The following is a 19,556-nucleotide window of genomic DNA, read 5'->3' as shown; positions in this document are numbered from 1 at the left end:
GGTTTCTAGACATGTGAGCGTTTCAAAGGTTGTAGGTGAGCAGCAACTGTCAATCCAATCCAGACATGACATTTATCTTCCGACACTCTCAAACCCAATCCATGACATGGTACCATATCTCCTATGTTAGTGAAAGAGCATACTGCACAAGCGAAACACTTTCCAGTGTCCAAATTCATGGTGTTCTTCAGTTAGTGTGAGGAGAAAAGTCTGTGTGGAACCTACCCAAGGCGATAAGTTTTACCTCCTAAAGCTTAGTGATATGTTTCACCTTGTTCTTAGGGAAACAGAACAATAATCACGCTTTCTCATGTCACCAAAAAGAGACAGTGACTAGTTTTGAGTTAGATAACATTGAGTTTGGGAATCATCTACCTCCTAGAGGTCTTGCAAGACATAGCTTTTTCTGCTGTAATGGACAATAATCATCACATACATGCATACACACATACATACATATACAAATACACATATATACCACACGTAATACATGCATTACGGCCACCATGCTACCATATATCACACACCCCACATACAGATATAGTCTCTCCTACCACACACACACACACACACACACACACACACACACACACACACACACACACGGGGAGAGAGACAGAGAGAGAGAGGCAGAGAGTATTTTAGCCTGATTTATTTTGATCGTCATGTGAGGCAGAGAATGGAGGGAAAATTTTAGTAATAAACCGTGGATAAGGGTCCTGCTAATAGTATGCACTTAACATTTGGCTTTTATGGTCCATTCAGTTCTCAGTATATTTTTATTGTGAAAATTAGCTATAACTCTACATTGCATGTCTCTTTCTCTATGTGCTTCTTCATGCTGGTATCTTCCACTCTTTGGTTTGGGCTTATGAGATTGAGGAAGCACTGGAATGGAAGGAGCTTTTCACATGGCCCTCGCCAATTAGTCCTTTGAGTTTTCTTCACTGCATGACAAAATGAACTCCATGATAGATTAGCATATGTTCGTCAACTTTAGCGATTTTCTTTATGATCACTGTGTTTGCATGTAGATGTTGCCAAATGTTTCAAATTGCCCTTTGAAAGTAACGAAAGTAACACTGAAAACGTTAATTTGTACCTTCTTCATTGTGCCTTGTTCTCTTCAAAGGCTGCACTAGGCGGGAGGAACGCAGCATACCCTGTGGGACGGCTACTGCCTGTGGGACGGCTTCTGCCTGTGGGACGGCTTGTGCCTGATGGGTGTGTGGTCCTGCTTCTCTACCTCTCTGCTTTGGTTCCACCTCACTGTTGGCCTGGTCCTTTTCTGTTCTGCCTTTTGCTTAATCATGCTCAGAAGGAGCTCTAATGAGATCTTTCTTGGCGTTAGGTCCTCTGCTTCTGTTCCTTTTCAGAAATGCTGTGCCCTCAGCCTTTGTAGCAACCCTATAGACAGGGGTGAGAGAAACTCCTTCATCTCAGAGTCTGCGCAACCCTCCTCTGGTGTCCGTACCTCTCCAATCTATCCCCCAAACTGTGTCCCCCAAATCTGAGAAATCAGTCTGATTCTCCCGGTGTCATGGACATGACCTGCTAAGTTTCTTCTACGGAACTGCCGTGGTTTACCACTCTCATTTTACCTGTGAGTCCTCTCTCTGACCTGGTCGTATGCTGGGGACAGACAGGTGAGGTTATCTGTAGTTCCCCAGTTGCTCAGCATCCCTCTGCTCGCCTTGGTCTTTCCCCTCCTCTTCTGGCTTCAACTAGTACTTTCCTTTGCAAATTTGTCAAACATTTTGCTATTTGTTCTCATGGATTCTGAGTGCCACAACCTCTGGGTGCTGTGGTTTGCATGTGAAACGCCCCTACACGGCTCATGTGTTTGAAAACTAGATCCCTAGCAGGTGGTGATAATTTTGTGGGGCTCCTGGAGGAAGCAGATTATAGGGACGAGCCTCGAGGTTGTTTTCTAATTTTTAATTTTTTAAATTATCTTTAATATGTTTTTACAATCCAGTCATTATCCCCCCCTCTCCCAGTCTGCCCTCTGACAGTTCTTCATCCCATTTCTCCTCCCCTATCTTCAAAAGGATGTCCCACCCAACCCCAGCAGGAATCCAACGCTCACTGGGGTCTCAAGTCTCTCCAGGCTGTCTTCTCTCACTGAGGCCAGACCAAGCAGTCCCCTGCTGTTAGGGGCCTCATACCATGTACTGTATGCTGCCTGGTTGGTGGCTCAGTGTCTGAGAGATCTCAGTGTCCAGATTAGTTGAGACTGATGGCCTTCCTATGGGGTTGCCCTCCACCTCAGCTTCTTCAGGCCTTTCCCTAATTCAACCACAGGGGGTCTCTGACTTCAGTCCATTGGTTGGGTGTAAGTATCTGCTTCTGTGTCAGTCAGCTGCTGACTGGGCCTCTCAGAGGGCAGCCATGCTAGGCTCCTGTCTGTAAGCTAACCATAGCACCAGTAATAGTGTCAGGCCTTGGGAGACCTCAAGGTGGATCCCAATTTGGACCGGTCACTGAACCTCCTATCTGTCAGTCTCTTCTCCATTTTTTCCCTGCAGTTTGTTTTAGCCAAAAAAAGTACAGAATACCTAGGATACAATCCACAGAACTCAAGAAGGTTAACAAGCTGAGGGGCCCAAATGCCTTAATCCCACTTGGGAGGGAGAAGAAAGCAATCACAGGGGGGAGAGGGAGGGAGGGACCTGGGTGGAAGAGAGGGGGTAGGGAGGGGAAGGGGGGAACATGATCAGGCATGGGGGGGTAGGGTGAAGCCCTGAGGGGCCAGCAGAATGAATGGAAACAAGGTAACCTCCAGGAGAGTGAGAGATGAGTAGATCCTCAAAAGTGCAGAAATCCTGGGAGGTGAGACACTGGGACTCAAAGGAAGGACCTTAGATGAAATGCCCAACAGTGGGGAGAGGGAATTTGAAGAATCCGCCTCCAGTAGAAAGACAGGGCATCAAGTGGATCCCACTGTCAAAAACTCTGACCCAGAATTGATCCTGTCTAAAAGCCTTGAGGTTTTACAGTCTGCTTGTCCTTTTTTTTTTTTTCCACTCTGGATCCTGACTGAGGAGGGTACAGTGTGACCATCAACCTTCTGCTCTAGGGTGAAGCCTTTCCTGACATGACGGACTGTACATCCCCCTTCCCAAGTTGCTTCTTGCCAGGTATTCGGTCTCAGCAATGTGGAAGGTGCCAAGACACTGGACATATGCTCCAATCTTTGAGGACTTTATCCAGGACACCTCAGTAATGACTTCACTTTAAGCTTGCCTGGGTAATGAATAAAACAGAGAATCACTGAGGGATTCTGGTAGACTTTCTTCCTCAAAGGTCTGTGTATAGTGTTAAAGTGGAGGTCCCTTACAAGGCAGGGTCTAGTATGGGTCTAGTAGGAGGTCTCAGGACTTGGAAGTCCCGGCTCTAGAGTTAATAGAGATAGTTCTCATGAGCAGATTGTTATAAAAGGAACACGCCTTTAACTCCAGCCCTCTTTGGCTCCTGTCTCAATATAGTTTTTTTTTTTTTTTAATACTGCAAGAGACCCCAGGCAGGCACACTGCCTGCCCAGATATAATTCCTCCTATATGCACTCCTGTCAAAATTCCAGTAAGACACTCACCAGAGGCTAAACTAGTGAGGTCACCCAATTCTTTCTCTTTTAGTTTCCAAAGCAGAGGACTAAATAAACCTCTTTTCTTTTTAAAGTTAGCTTGCCTCTTGTATCTTACCATAGCAATACAAAATAGTCCAATGTAATCCCTATAATCTGTTAATTTATTCTGTCTCCCTAAGGCTAATTGTAAGTCTGGGTGTGTCTTATTTCCAGCAAGGCACAGAGAAACCAAGAAATGCTCATCAAATGAATGTAGGATTGCGGCGTAATAATGACGTTTCTATTTGACAAGCATTGCGATGTTGCCCAACTTGTTTTTCATTTATAGCCATCTATAGCCTGATGTTCAGGGCTAAATTCTAGATACGCACACTTTAGAGATTGCTGGTACAATTTTGACTGTAGGCAAAACAGGCTTGTTGTAAATTCACTGCAGATGTCAGAACCCAGGTGTTAACAGATCATCCAACTGTGATCACCACGGACACACAGCTCCTCATTTACATGTCTTACAACTTGGGCAGAGTTATACAATTGGTTTCTAGGAGTCAGGGATAAATTCCCAGGCTGCGCTGTCACTAGTGAGCAGAGTCATTTCAGGTGCCTTTGCTGGGGTCATCTAGTGCTCGCTCTGTAAATTGCCAGGGCTTGGCTGGAATGTATTGGTGGACCAAGCAAAGGAGACTCTGCTGTGTTTCTTTCCAGGAGGGAAGCCTGGAATCCGGTTACTGAGCCTTCAGTGGTGATCCCTGGCATTCTGGTGGGATTCGGATTTTGCCTCAGTGCTTCTGTGAGGAACACTGGTCTTCATTTCAAACAAGCTGCCAAGTAATTCCAAGAACCAAGTGTTCAAATACCTGAGCTTATGGGACATTTTTTATCCCATCCACCACAGGGGTCAACTAGACTGGACAGAAAGAAGCCTATCCGGTATGTGAAGCATTGTCTCTGGTGTCTCTGGGTGCTTATCTCTGGAAGATGTCAGTGTGTGTGAAGGGAAAGAGTGGGGAAGATTTTCACACTCTGGGAGTGGGTTCTATCTACTCCAGGTGTCTTGGTTAGGGTTCCTATTGGATTCCTTCAGAACCGTACTTTGATTTGAAACCAGAAGCACTTGATCCCTTTCTTCCTTTGGATTTTCAAGGCCTTGGTGAGACACCATGACCACAGCAACACTGTGTGTGTGTGTGTGTGTGTGTGTGTGTGTGTGTTTAAAAGATTTATTTGATGTATGTGAGTACACTGTTCAGACACACCAGAAGAGGGCATCAGATATCATTACAGATGGTTGTAAGCCACCATCTAACCATGGGAACTGAGCTCGGGACTTCTGGAAGTCCTCTTAACCGCTGAGCCATTTCTCTATGCCCCTGCCCCCCAAGAAACTATTATGAAGGAAAACATTTAATCAGGGGTGGCTTACACCTTCAGAAGTTTAGTCCACTGCTGTCACGGCAGGAAGCGTGGTGGCCTGTGGGTAGACATGGTGCTGGAGAAGAAGATGAGCCAAGAGTTCTATATCTGGATCAGCAGCCGCAGAGGGTGATACTAGGCTTGGCTTGAGCATTGGAAACCTCAAAGCCCACCTCTAGTGGCACAGCTCTTCCAACAAGGAAGACCTCCAAAAGGTCATACTTCCTAATAGTGCAACTCCCTATGAGCAAACGGGGGCCATTTTTATTCAAACCATCACTATAAGAAAGCTAGATCCTCTCTTTCTTCTAAAGGTGGATCTCTTTCATCTGCCTTGGGCACAAGAATACCAAGATCTTTGTTCTTTGGGTCCTGATCTTTGCCCCACAAGCATTATGAGGTCTTGGTATCTTCAGTATGGGGCCAAAAATAATGTTATTGGCTTGCTTGGTTCTATGGTTTTCTTACTTGGAAAGAGCCACATGACCACTTCTCTGATCCTTGAGGTCACAGTGAGTCACTATGGAACATCCTGGCTTCTATAATCGGGGCGGGGGGCTTAATTTCCCCAATCAATCATTTAACCAATCAGTCAGTCATTTCTATCTTAGTCTATACTCTGTTTTCTCTCTCCTTGTTTTTATCTCTCTGGAGAAGCCTAACCACCATGTATGTTATTTTCCTCTCTTACTGAAGAAAGTTAAAAAAGTTCTTTTGCTGATAAAAATGGTCTCTGTAAGCCCCTGCCCCATCCTTAGCTTGTAAGCTTTATATTACATTTATGTTACTCGTGATTGCTCCATGTTTACCACTTTCTCTAGGGAACACATCCATGCAGCTCCTTCAGGACCGTACTTTGATTTGAAACCAGAAGCACTTGATCCCTTTCTTCCTTTGGATTTTCAAGGCCTTGGTGAAAGAAGCAAGTTAGTCACCATCTTGCCTTCACGGGGAGCAATGAGACCTATGCTGCCTTGCTGCTCTTGGCTACAACATCACTTGGAACTTTTGACTTTATTGTCTTATTTCACATTAAAAATTATTTAGTTTTGTTGTTCGTAAGGAAGTTAGGAGATTTATGATCTTCAGTTTTTCTGTATGGCCATTTGGAAGCATAATTAAAAACTCTACCAATGACAGAGACAGACAGATAGACCAATGGAACAGAATTGAAGACCCAGAAATGAATCCACACACCTATGGTCACTTGATTTTTGACAAAGGAGCCAAATCCATCCAATGGAAAAAGATAGCATTTTCAGCAAATGGTGCTGGTTCAACTGAGGTCAACATGTAGAAGAATGCAGATCGATCCATGCTTATCACCCTGTACAAAGCTTAAGTCCAAGTGGATCAAGGACCTCCACATCAAACCAGACACACTCAAACTAATAGAAGAAAAAACTAGGGAAGCATCTGGAACACATGGGCACTGGAAAAAATTTCCTGAACAAAACACCAATGGCTTATGCTCTAAGATCAAGAATCGACAAATGGGATCTCATAAAACTGCAAAGCTTCTGTAAGGCAAAGGACACTGTGGTTAGGACAAAACGGCAACCAACAGATTGGGAAAAGATCTTTACCAATCCTACAACAGATAGAGGCCTTATATCCAAAATATACAAAGAACTCAAAAAGTTAGACCAAGGGGAGACAAATAACCCTATTAAAAATGGGGTTCAGAGCTAAACAAAGAATTCACAGCTGAGGAATGCTGAATGGCTGACAAACACCTAAAGAAATGTTCAACATCTTTAGTCATCAGGGGAAATGCAAATCAAAACAACCCTGAGATTTCACCTCACACCAGTGAGAATGGCTAAGATCAAAAACTCAGGTGACAGCAAATGCTGGCGAGGATGTGGAGAAAGAGGAACACTCCTCCATTGTTGGTGGGATTGCAGACTGGTACAACCATTCTGAAATCAGTCTGGAGGTTCCTCAGAAAATTGGACATTAAACTGCCTGAGGATCCAGCTATACCTCTCTTGGGCATATACCCAAAAGATGCCCCAACATATAAAAAAGACACGTGCTCCACTATGTTCATCGCAGCCTTATTTATAATAGCCAGAAGCTGGAAAGAACCCAGATGCCCTTCAACAGAGGAATGGATACAGAAAATGTGGTATATCTACACAATGGAATATTACTCAGCTATCAAAAACAACGAGTTTATGAAATTTGTAGGCAAATGGTTGGAACTGGAAAATATCATCCTGAGTGAGCTAACCCAATCACAGAAAGACATACATGGTATGCACTCATTGATAAGTGGCTATTAGCCCAAATGCCTGAATTACCCTAGATGCCTAGAACAAATGAAACTCAAGCCGGATGATCAAAATGTGAATGCTTCACTCCTTCTTTAAAAGGGGAACAAGAATACCCTTGGCAGGGAAGAGAGAGGCAAAGATTAAAACAGAGACTGAAGGAACATCCATTCAGAGCCTGCCCCACATGTGGCCCATATATATACAGCCACCCAATTAGACAAGATGGATGAAGCAAAGAAGTGCAGAAGTGTAGATCGCTCCTGAGAGACACAGCCAGAATACAGCAAATACAGAGGCTAATGTCAGCAGCAAACCACTGAACTGAGAATAGGACCCCGTTGAAGGAATCAGAGAAAGAACTGAAGAGCTTGAAGGGGCTCGAGACCCCATATGTACAACAATGCCAAGCAACCAGAGCTTCCAGGGACTAAGCCACTACCTAAAGACTATACATGGACTGACCCTGGACTCTGACCTCATAGGTAGCAATGAATATCCTAGTAAGAGCACCAGTGGAAGGGGAAGCCCTGGGTCCTGCTACGACTGAACCCCCCAGTGAACTAGGACTGTTGCGGGGAGGGCGGGCAATGGGGGAGGGTCGGAGGGGAACACCCATAAGGAAGGGAGGGGAAGGATGTTGTTCGAAACCGAAAGGAATAACACTCAAAATGTATATAAGAAATATTCAAGTTAATAAAAAAAATAGAAAAAAAATAGTAAAAGCAATAAGCATGCATTGAAAATCTAACAACTGAAATGAACAAGCTGTAAATAGAGGACCTCCATACCAAGACCGGATACTGTACAAAAGAATGGGACCCCAACAAAGATTGTAAGATTCTATTTAAGATCTATATCAAAGAAGCAAACAAAAACTAGTCTTAGATGTCTGACTTCAAGTCATTTTCAGCCTTATAATCGATAAATTCAGTATGGAAAACTGAGATTTTTGATAAGAAATAAAAAAAAAAAACTCTACCAATGGCTAGAACTGATCTACATTATTTTATGGGTGATTTCTCAAACTACCAGCTGTCTTGTCTGTCTGTCCATCATGTCTGCCTGTCCACTCTCTCTATTATCTATCTTCTATTGTCTATCTATCTATCTATCTATCTATCTATCTATCTATCTATCTATCTATCTATCATCTATCTATCCATCTATCTATAATTATATCTGTTTATCTATGTTTACTCCATTGATACAGCTAATCAAAGCAAAGTTTTACTTCTATCCAGCATTCATTTCAGGTTTCTTTAGCGACTCGTCTCTGTATGAAAATGAGTACTTGTTTTTGTGAATCTCTTTTTAGCTGGCTCATGATACAATCAGCCTTCTCTCTCTTTTGTTGTTAGGTTTTCAGTACTTATGCCAGAATAAAGTGGACCTCTTAGATCTAATGGTCTGATTCGTAACATACATTTAACAAACTCTCTGACCTTCCTAGTAAGACTCACCTCTGGCCAGCTACATCTCATGGTTCAGAACTATGTACTTTATATTTCTTGTTATAATGTGCTATTATGTAAACAACAGTGACTAGATGAGATGAGGACATATTTATCTCTCACCATCCTCCAACCAGCAATTATGCAAACCTTTCAGAAATATAAAGAAATAAAAAAACCCACCACACATTCAGGAAAACAAAGAAATAAAAAACCAAACATTCAGAAAAACAAACCACTTAAGGTTATATAATCTGCCACGGTTAACATATCAAATCTAAGTTTGTTCATGGAGTACATGCCTTACCTATTAGGCTGTACTCTCCACAGATATGCATCTATCTTATATCTTTTATTCTGAAGATGCTCGTCTAAGGCAGGGTCTACATGCAACAATATCACTTAAAATCATAATAAGAAAATTACATTGCATGGAGACAGTCTAGCTCTGTCTCTGGTTCTGTCAGAAGACAGGAGTACATTCTGTAGAGTGACTGTCTCCTTCACCTCCTCTCTTTTATCCTCTTCCTTCCAGAGTCTATGCAGTTGGGCCTTGGATGCATGACCTTTCTGCATCGGTTTCCCAAGTACTAAAATTACAGGTGTGAGCTACGACACAGAGCTTAGGAATTTTACTTATTGTGACCTTGTTTTCAAAAGATTGCCTCAGAGGGCTGGTGAGATGGCTTTGTGGGTGAAGGAATTTGCTGTGTAAGCCTGACTACCTGAATTCAACTCCTGTAACACACATACAAGTGGAGAGAATGGACTCCACAAAGCTGTTCTGTGACTCCTTTTATGAATACACACAATAATAAACAAACAAACAAACAAATACTGAAAATATCTTCCATGGAAGGAAACTGAAACAGGACCACTGCAATGATTTTGGGATCAACTTTGGCTAAATAGGTCACAATTTACAATTGTGGGATACAATGTGAATCTCTACCAAAAAAAAGTTTTGCTATGCATAATTAAATTGATTATAGATTTACAGCTTTACCTATATTGCTATCATTCTGGTTACTTATAGTTTATATGGGGCAAAGGGCCAATAGTTTGGACACATGTTTGTTTTTCTTGTGGAAATAATTAAAAGAAAATATTTTCTACCTTTTCATCTCACCTTTCCTTAGAAAGTCTAGATTTTTTTCCCCAATCGCAGCCAACCTTTAAAAATGGTTCCTTGACCCGATGGTACTTGTTTATAACGTGTTTCAGCAATTTGCATGTCAGGAGGCGCACCGTGGCTTCATTGTGATTCGAAAACTTTTATTTATTTTTTCCAAACTGACCCAGCACATGCACAACCTCCCTGGTCAGCTGCCAAGTCTTGCTACACTGTTGGTCCGCTGTCAAGCTGACAGAGTTGTAAATTAAGCAAAGCAAGTGTCTTAACCCTGGGAAGCTGAACCAAGAAGATATTTTATCAAAATAAATGATATGAGTTAAGTAATTTTGGCCACCGTTTGACTTAATTATAAGGAACAGTTTTACAGGGCACCCAGATGGTTTAGGGAGCTCAGATACTCCTGGTGAGTGCTTGGCTGGTGCTATGGAGCACCATCGATCACTTTACACGATGACATCGCAGTCCAGGAAGATCTGTTTACAGCAAAGACCACTCTGACTCTTCTGCTCAGGTAGGAGAAGAGACGTTAGCAACAGTCCAGATTCTAAGCCGGGACATTCTGGCTTGGCTTCAATCAGCGATTTCAGCTTTCCTTTGGATTTTTGTGAAAAATCTCTAGGTTCCATAATAGTGGTGACTGAATAGAGTTGGGCCAACTTTGATAGTCAATGATCTTCTAACTAATGAACCGGTAAATAAAGAACTCCTGACCGCAGCTATGATGGAATGCAGACCCACGGTGTCCCTGGAATGATAGAGCAAGCGTATTTGTTCATTTAATGATCAGAGCATCTCCCAAGCAACAATGAGAAAGTTGGCCTGAGACTTTATGCCTTTTACTTATTGTTTTGGGATCCTGACTAGTTCTGAAAACGATTCTGATATGTAGACAGTCACGCTTGCTCCGTGCACACTCGACCATTTCTGATCCTCTACTGTGTCCCACTCCTTCGACACGTTCTGGCTGTTTTCTCAGTCTCTTTACCTTTGTTATTGCTTCTTACATTTCTCGACTCTTCTCACCCCTAGACTTGACACTGTCTGTGGGGATATTGACAGCCTTCCCTCTAAGCCGTAATTTGTGTTAGCTCTCGATGACATTTTCTCATACCATGTTGGAAAAATAATCTTGGTGCCATGTCAGCATACTGGTAACATACCATTACGCTTTTGTGCTGGGCACTCAAGAGGACAGAGAGGAAAAAAAAAGATACAGGGGAAAAAAAACCCCAGTAACATTCATTCTGAGGAAAAAGTAACTTGTGCTAAAAGGGTGTTCTATTACGATAGCTTAGCGTTTTTAAGACTCCACCCTTAAAAATTTGGAACTCAGTTAAAATATTTAATTGGATTTTCTGTGAACAGCCTAAGTTCTCTTCTTAATGGACCATCAAATAATTATTATTTATAATCTGAGTGTCTTATAGTTAATAGTCCCTAAAGCAAATTGATTAATTTTTATTATACTATTTTGGAGTGCTTTACCTTATATTTAATACAACTATATTTTACTGGAATAAAGTCGAAGGCTTGCAACCAATTAGAAACACTCTGCTTCTCTTACACACATATTATTTTAACATTATAGATAAGTCTTAGCATAATAAGCCGAATATCTCCATTTATTTTTACTAATTTTTACAGGAACCGACTGAAACCTCCATGCCCTTGTCTGCTGTCTTGTGAGTATTGGAGAACTCCATGTTTTCAGTATTTATTTTATTTTATGTATTTGAGACAGGATCTCTCTACAGAGCCCCGGATGTCCTGAAACTCACTACGTAGACTGGGCTGGCTTGGAACTCACATATCTACTTGCCTCTTGGAATTAGAGTTGTGGGTTACCGTATCTGGCCTTTGATTTTATGTTTTATGATATTAATTTACATATCCGTGTGTGTCTGTGCAGATGTGTGCACACAGGTGTGCACGTGTGTGAGAAAAGATTTCATGGGGATCTGGGCTTGAGTTTAGGCGAGGTTGGTAGCCAGAGAGCCCTGAGATAGCCCTGTCTCAACGTCATCAGCACTGCGATTACAAGTGCACTATGCCTGTCTTACATGGGAGCTAGGGGAGATCAAACTAAGATTTGCACACTTGTGTAGCATACAATTTGAGCTGTCACTCAAGTGCCTCAGCATTTTAATCAACCTGTTTTCATTTTTTATTAAATATTTTCTTTATCTACATTTCAAATGCTATCCATGTTCCAGTTTCCCCTCCAAATAACCCCTATTCCATCCCCCAACCCCTGCCTCCATGAAGGTGCCCCCCATTCCCTCCTGCCTCCCTACCCTGGAATTCCCCTACACTGGGGCATCGAGCCTTCACAGGACCAAGGGCCTCTCCTTCTATTGATGCCCAACAAGGTCATCATCTGTTACATTTGCGGATGGAGCCATAGGTCCATCCCTCTATTCTCTTGGGATGGTAGTTTAGTCCCTGGGAGCTCTGGGGTGTCTGGTTGCTTGATATTGTAGTTCTTCCTATGGGATTGCAAACCCTCTCAGCTACCTCAGTCCTTTCTCTAACTCCTCCATTGGGGACCCCATTCTCAGTCTAATAATTAGCTGCAAGCATCCACCTCTGTATTTGTCAGGCTCTAGCAGAGCCTCTCAGGTGACAGCTCTATCAGGTTCCTGTCAGCATGCACTTCTTGGCATCCTCTATAGTGTCTGGGTTTGGTGACTGCATGTGGGATGGATCCCCATGTGTGCCAGTCTCTGGATGGCCTTTCCTTCAGACTCTGCTCTACACTTTGTCTCTGTATTTCCTCCTATGAGTATTTTGTTCCCCCTTCTAAGAAGTACTGAAGCATCCACACCTTGGTCTTTCTTCTTCTTGAGTTTCATGTGGTCTGTAAATTTTATCTTGGGTATTCCAAGCTTTTGGGCTAATAGCCACTTATCAGTGAGTGTATACTGTGTGTGTGTGTGTGTGTGTGTGTGTGTGTGTGTTCTGTGATTGGTTTACTTCACAGAGGATGATATTTTCCAGTTTTGTCCATTTGCCTAAAAATTTAATGTAGTCATCGTTTTTAATAGCTGAGTAGTACGCCACTGTGTAAATGTACCATATTTTCTGTACCCATTCCTCTGTCGAAGGGCATCTGGTTTCTTTCCAACTTCTGGCTATTATAAATAAGGCTGCTATGAACATAGTGTCCTTGTTATATGTTGGAGCATCTTTTGGGTATATGCCTAGGAGAGGTATAGCTGGGTCCTCAGGTAGTAGTATGTTCAATTTTCTGAGGGACCTCCAGACTGATTTCTAGAGTGCTTGTACCAGCTTGCAATATGACCAACAATGGAGGAGTGTTGCTCTTTCTCCACATCCTCACCAGCATCTGCTGTCAGATCTGAGTTTTTGATCTTAGCCATTCTCACTGGTGTGAGGTGAAATCTCAGGGTTGCTTTGATTTGCATTTCCCTTATGACTAAGGATTTTGAACATTTTCTTAGGAGCTTCACAGCCATTTGGCATTCCTCAGCTGAGAATTCTTGGTTTAGCTCTCTACCCCATTTTTAATAGGGACTCTCTGGAGTCTAACTTCTTGAGTTCTTTGTATATATTGGATATTAGCCCTCTCTATCAGATTGGTAAAGATCTTTTCCCAGTCTGTTGGATACTATTTCTTCCTAATGACAGTGCGCTTTGCCTTACAGAAGCTTTGCAATCTTATGAGGTCTCATTTGTCAATTCTTGATCTTAGAGCATAAACCATTGGTGTTCTGTTCAGGAAAATTTCCCCTCTGCCCATGTGTTCAAGGCTCTTCCCCACTTTTTATTCTATTAGTTTGAGTGTATCTGGTTTTATGTGGATGTCCTTGATCTACTTGAACTTGAGTTTTGTACAAGAAGGTAAGAATGGATTGATTTGCAATCTTCTACATGCTGACCTCCAGTTGAACCAGCACCATTTGCTGAAAATGCTATCTTTTTTTCCCCCACTGTATGTTTTTAGCTCCTTTGTCAAAGATCAAGTGACCATAGCTGTGTGGGTTCATTTCTGGGTCTTCAATTCTATCCCACTGATCTACCTGCCTGTCTCTGATATGTACCAATATCATAATTTTTTTTCACTATTGCTCTGTAATACAGCTTGAGGATAGGGATGGTGATTCCCCTAGAAGTTCTTTTATTGTTGATTTTAGTTTTCGATATCTTGGGTTTTTTGTTATTCAAAAGGAATTTAAAAATTGCTCTTTCTAACTCTATGAAGAATTGAGTTGGAATTTTGATGGGGATTGTATTGAATCTGTAGATTGCTTTTGGCAAAATGGCCATTTTTACTATATTAATTCCGCAAATCCATGAGCATGGGAGATCTTTCCATCTTCTGAGATCTTCAATTTCTTTCTTCAGAGACTTGAAGTTCTTGTCATAAAGATCTTTCACTTGCTTGGTTAGAGTCACACCAAGATATTTTATGTTATTTGTGACTATTGTGAAGGGTGTCATTTCCCTAATTTCTTCCTCAGCCTGTTTATCCTTTGAGTAGAGGAAGGATACTGATTTATTTGAGTTAATTTTATATTCAGTCACTTTGCTGAAGTTGTTTATCAGGCTTAGTAGTTCTGTGGTGGAACTTTTGGGGTCACTTAAGTATACTGTCATATCATCTGCAAATAGTGATATTTTGACTTCTTCCTTTCCAATTTGTATTCCTTTGATCTCTTTTTGTTGCCTGATTGCTCTGGCTAGGAATTTGATGACTATATTGAATAGGTAGGGAGTGAGTGGGCAGCCTTGTCTAGTCCCTGATTTTAGTGGGATTGCTTCAAGTTTCTCTCCATTGAGTTTGATGTTGGCTACTGGTTTGCTGTATATGGCTTTTACTATATTTAGGTCTGGGCCTTGAATTCCTGATCTTTCCAGGACTTTTATTGTGAAGGGGTGTTGAATTCTGTCAAATGCTTTCTCAGCAGCTAATGAGATGATCCTGTGTTTTTTTCCCTTTGAGTTTGTTTATATAGTGGATTACACTGATAAATTTCCACATATTGAACCATCCCTGGTTTGACGTCTACTTGATCATGGTGAATGATAGTTTTGATGTGTTCCTGGATTCGGTTTGTGAGAATTTTATTGAGTATTTTTGTGTCGATATTCATGAGGGAAATTGGTCTGAAGTTATTTTTCTTTGTAGGGCCTGTATGTGGTTTAGGTATAAGCGTAATTGTGTATTCAAAGAATAAATAGGGTTGTGTTCCTTCTGTGGAACAGTTTGAAGAATACTGGTATTAGTTCTTCTTTGAAGTTCTGATAGAATTCTGTACTAAACCCATCTGGTCCTGGGCTTTTTTTGTTTGGGTGACTTTTAATGACTGCTTCTATTTCTTTAGGGGTTATGGGACTGTTGAGATAGTTTATCTGATCCTGATTTAACTTTGGTACCTGGCATCTGTCTAGAAAATTATCCATTTCCTCTAGATTTACCTGTTTTGTTGAGCATAGGCTTTTGTAGTAGGATCTGATGATTTTTTTTGAATTTCCTCAGATTCTGTTGTTATGTCTCCCTTTTCTTATCTGATTTTGTTAATTTTGATACTCTCTCTGTGCCCTCTGGTTAGTCTGGCTAAGGGTTTGTCAATCTCTTTGATTTTCTCAAAGAACCAGCTCCTGTTTTTGTTGATTCTTTGTATTGTCATTTTTGTTTCTACTTGATTGATTTCAGCCTCTGACTTGATTGAGTCTAGCTGCCTCTGGGGTCCTGACATTCTGGTGTGAGCAAGTTCCTGAGGTCCTGTTATATTAGAGCTCCTGGGAGTCAAGCTTTCTCTAGGTGTTGCAGGAGTGTGTGGGGAGCCAGCACTCTGGGTTTGCTCCTGGCACAGGTGCAAACTGGAAGGAACCCATGCCTCTGGCTGGGAGGATTTGGGTTTCCTAATTCCTGTGGTGGTGGGGTTCCCAGTTATGCTGGTTGTTGGGAAAGACGTGGCCTCAACTGTGTTCTTGAGTATGTAAGAGCTCCAGTGCTCTTGGTGTGTCCAATGTCCTGGGAGTTGAGCTTCCTCTGTGATCCTGTGGTCCTGAGTGTTTCAGAGCACCTGAGAGTCAGGCTCCCTCTGGTCGTTGTAAGATTAGATGCAGAGTCAGCGCCCCAGGTCTGCTCAGGGACCAGGTTCAGACGGGAAGGGACCCTTGCCAGTGGCTGGACAGGGGTTCCTGCATCCTAAATCCAGTTACTTCAGGTGTTGTGGCCTGGGTGATCCTGAGTGTTTCAGAGCATCTGGGAGTCGCTTCCTCTGGGTGTCATGGGACTGGGTGAGGAGCCAGCGCCCAAGGTCTGCTCAGGGCACTGGCTCAGACTGGAAGGGCTTTAATCGACCTCTTAATAAAATGCTTTTCTCTCAGTATTGATAGTTCCTGTATATATGGCCTCGGGAATTCTTTATGCTCAGATAACAGAGGAGGAGACGCCTCTGCGTCGTGCGTGCACCATCTACTGGCATGGCTACAGAACTCATTGTCCTCACCATATACCTCACCATCCTAAAACAGATGGCTGGATAGAACAAAGAAAGGCCTTTAAAGAAAACCACTACATAGTCTTGCTATGTGTCCCAAACTGGCTTACTCATGACTTTGCTTCCCAAGTTCAGGGAGAATAAACATATGCCAGTATACGCATTTGCAGTGGCCCTTTAAAGACTAACGGCAGCATCAATTGGGTATCGGCGACTTAGAGGGCTAGGGTAGGGATGAAGAGATAGCTCAGTGGTAAAGAATGTTTGCTGCTCTTGCAGAGGATGTGATTATCATTCCAGTCAATTCAATATTTCTGGCCTCTGTGGGCATCTGTGCTCATATGCACCCCCCACATGTAACATACAGATAGAATTAAAAATGAATCTTAATAAAAAAATCTGGAACAAAATTTCCATAAAGGCCAAATATGCTCTGATTCAGTATTTAATGTATAATTGTTTCTCCTACCTCCAGAATCAATGGATTTAGGAAGTCAATGAAGGAGAAGGGATGGTAATAGGGTCACTTACCATTTCCCCCTAGCAATTCACCAACAGAATGTTCATTTCCTGTTCCTGGGACTCTACTCCTTGCTGGCTTAGAAGGCTTAGTTCTAGGCAGAAGAATTCTTTCACTGAGAACCACAATGATTTTGCTAAATTGGAAGCTAAAACTGTTACCAGGTTACTTGACTTCCTCATTCCCCCGAATCAATAGGTATGGCAGGACTTAAGGAGCTGTCTGGGCCAATTCTTTTTTTTTTTATTATTATTATTAACTTGAGTATTTCTTATTTACATTTCGAGTGTTATTCCCTCTTGATTATCAAGAGGAAGTTGGCCAGTTATCATCCAGTGGAAGTAAGGATGGGTTTGGAAGGTGCAAAATACTTTAGGCTTAAGACATTAGTATTACTATGCATATTATATAGTCGAGGTAAATGGAAAACTATAATTCAGTTCAAGCAGGATTATGAATGACCTAGACCTTTCAGGAATGTAGACTGGGGTCACTCCCTATGAGCATCTGAGCAATCAGTGAAGACAAGGGTGTATCTAAAGGGCAGTAGAATGCAGAAATACCAGTGACAAGCACAGGAAGACTAATATCATCATTTACTCCTTGTTTTGTAAATTGTGTGTGTGTGTGTGTGTGTGTGTGTTGTCTTCCTCCTTATTCTCTTAATCATATAACTGTCTCTTAGTTGGGGTTCCTATTGCTGTGATTAAACACCATGAACAAGAGCAACTTGAAGAAGAAAAGGTTTATTTTGCTTGCTTTCTATATCACAGTTCATCATTGAAGACAGTCAGGGCAGGAATTCAAGCAGGGCAGGGCAATGGAACATACAGGGGCCATGCAGGAGTGCTGTGCACTGACTTGCTTCCCATGGCTTGCTCAGCCTGCTTACTTACGGCATCCAGCACCAGCATCCCAGGGATGGCACTGCCCACAGTGAGCTGGCCCCTCCCAAATCGATCACCAAGCAAGAAATTGTACCATAGTCTTGCCCACACGCCAGTCCAGTATATGTGGGGTTAGTTTTTCAATTTAGATTTCCTTCTCTGAAATGACTCTAACTTCTATCAAATTATCACAAGATTGTCAGGGACATACTATGTATGTCCTTAAATACTATTTCATAGTATTTAAGTATGATTATTTTTACAACCCAATATTTAGGATATAAAGAAGAATAAATGTCACTCAAACACTTTCCTCTTTTGGGAAATTCTTTTAGCATATTTTGGGTGGTTCTACGAGAAGTTTCGGCATTGGCTTCCTTTAGAGATCAAGTATGGATTCAGGAGATGGATATGAATGTCACATTTGAGAAGGAGTGGACTTGGAATGGTTAACTTTATACTTGACCTCAAATGGACCATGGTGCCCGATATCTGAAAACAGTGTATCTGTGTGTTTGGGAGGCAATTTCTTGGATGAGCTTAGCATTTGAATTAACAGACTCAGTATTGGATTAGTACATTAGTAGATGGGATGTGGCTGTTTGAAGGACCTTCAGCCTCCATGACTGCAGAGCCATTTCTTAATAAGTTCCTCCGTTTGGCTATAAGTTACAAACAATCTAAATAAAAATGAACTACCAAAAAGGGAGAGGAGTTAATATTAAGACTATATGAAAGAGTGCACAGGTGTGTTTTAGGCCTTGGGAAGAGTTGGAGCCCAGGACACGCATGCCTAATTATTTTGAGCTCAGCCCTCTTCAGTTTTGGGCTCAACAAATAACAGTACAAAGGGCTTCATGCTGCAACTCTTCCCTCTAGCCGGCTGAGCTCACCTCACATCTCCACCCACTGCTAATTATGTTTTTTTTTTTTTTTTGTGTGTGTGTGTGCGTCAACCTTTAGCTTTCAACCGTGTTATAGCTTGCAGTGGACATAGTATTCCCACTGTAGGTGAAGTCTGTTCCAGAGAAAAGAGGGTTCTCAGTAATCTAAATGCTGACCCCCTAAATACTGGAGAGGTTAGACTAATTACAGCGTATCCAGCTGATGAAACATAACGGGCCCTTCGAAATCACCGAGGGAAAATTTGCAGTGACATATGAAATGTTGATAACATAATTTTGGTAAAAAAAAAAAATCAAAGAGCAAGAAACTGCATAGCCGGCTTGATTCCAATTACATTAGAAATGAAGACATCCCCACGGAAATGGATATAAACTTATTAGTGATTATATAGACTATTGAGTACAGGAAAGCAGTTTCTTCGAAATGGCTCTTAATAGTTCTATAAAAATAATCTATACATCCAAAGATACAAACATGACTGTTGAGTTAGAGGAGTATCAATATTGACTGGGAAGGTTATTATACATTGAAGGACTGAGAGCGACAAGTGCATAGTAGGTACCGTGTATGTTTCCTTCCCGCTTTCATTTTTCTGTTCCATTCCATGTTCATGTTCATTTTTCTGTTTCCCTTATAGGAAATAATTTGCCTAGGCATTGCATCCAAGGGCCAAATTGACATTGAGTACATTTTAATTTATGTCAACAGAATCAAGATAAAGTGTGCTGGAGAGAGGAGAGAAAAGCTTTTATGGGTTGAAGTAGCCTCTGAGGTGACTTCTAAACTCCACTTCCTGTCTGATTTTGTAACCTACTCCAGCATGGTTCAATTAAATGCAGCGTAATTAAGGGAATAAGATTCACATCTAAATTCACAATCGTGCATGTGTTTACACGTTCTCGGGGC

This window comes from Rattus rattus, chromosome 17 (genome assembly GCF_011064425.1).
Source record: "Rattus rattus isolate New Zealand chromosome 17, Rrattus_CSIRO_v1, whole genome shotgun sequence".
In the NCBI taxonomy this organism is placed as follows: domain Eukaryota; kingdom Metazoa; phylum Chordata; class Mammalia; order Rodentia; family Muridae; genus Rattus; species Rattus rattus.
The sequence above is the reverse complement of the archived record's forward strand: the minus strand, read 5'-3'. Positions refer to the sequence as shown.